Genomic DNA, 807 nt, shown 5'->3' on the forward strand with positions numbered 1-807 from the left:
TGTTGGGGCGCCCTGGGGGCCCAGAAGATAGACGTGCGTCCCATCCACATTCCCGCCAGGCACCTGCTGCTTTTCCAGCATTAGAAGACAGGCCAGCGGCTCTTGGGGGGCTCAGCCGGTAAAGCGTCTGACTTCGGCTCAGGTCATGATGTCTCGCTCGGTTCGTGGGTTCGAGCCCCGCGTCGGGCTCTGTGCTGACAGCTCAGAGCCTGGAGCCTGTTTCAGATTCTGTGTCTCCCTCTCTCTGTGACCCTCCTCTGCTCACACTGTCTCTCTCTCTCAGAAATAATCAAACATTTTTTTAAAAAAGAAAAAAAAGAAGGCCAGACAGACGATGTGTTTCCAGGCATAAGGAACTGGCCACAGAGAGGACGTGGCTGCTAGGAGGGCCACACAGCTCGCTGGGAGCAGGACTTGCCCTCAGACCCCACAGAAAGAGCACAGCCCTTGAGGTGGGACAGAGCCAGGATCCGAGGCGACCCTGCCCTGGAGGTGAACGCAGCCTTGTGGACGCTGATGCGCCGGCTCTCACCGGGTCGTCCTGGGGAGCTGGCTGACCACCAGGGCTCCTACATCTGGGTGGCGTCATCGTGGGACGTGGGGATGGACGCGCCGCCTCTGGTCGGGCAGGAAGGGGCTGCCCGGCCCCCCGTGCCACGGAACACGTGGACTCCATTCCAGGCAGCTGTGAACAGAGTTCTGCTGGGTGGCCCCTGCCTGGGGGCCGCTCCCATGAGGGGCACCTCCTCCGAGCGGCTCGCCCTCTGCAGCATAAACACCCACCACGGAGCATGTACCGGCTGGTGC

This window comes from Crocuta crocuta, unplaced genomic scaffold (assembly GCF_008692635.1).
Source record: "Crocuta crocuta isolate KB4526 unplaced genomic scaffold, BGI_CrCroc_1.0 scaffold506, whole genome shotgun sequence".
Lineage (NCBI taxonomy): Eukaryota > Metazoa > Chordata > Mammalia > Carnivora > Hyaenidae > Crocuta > Crocuta crocuta.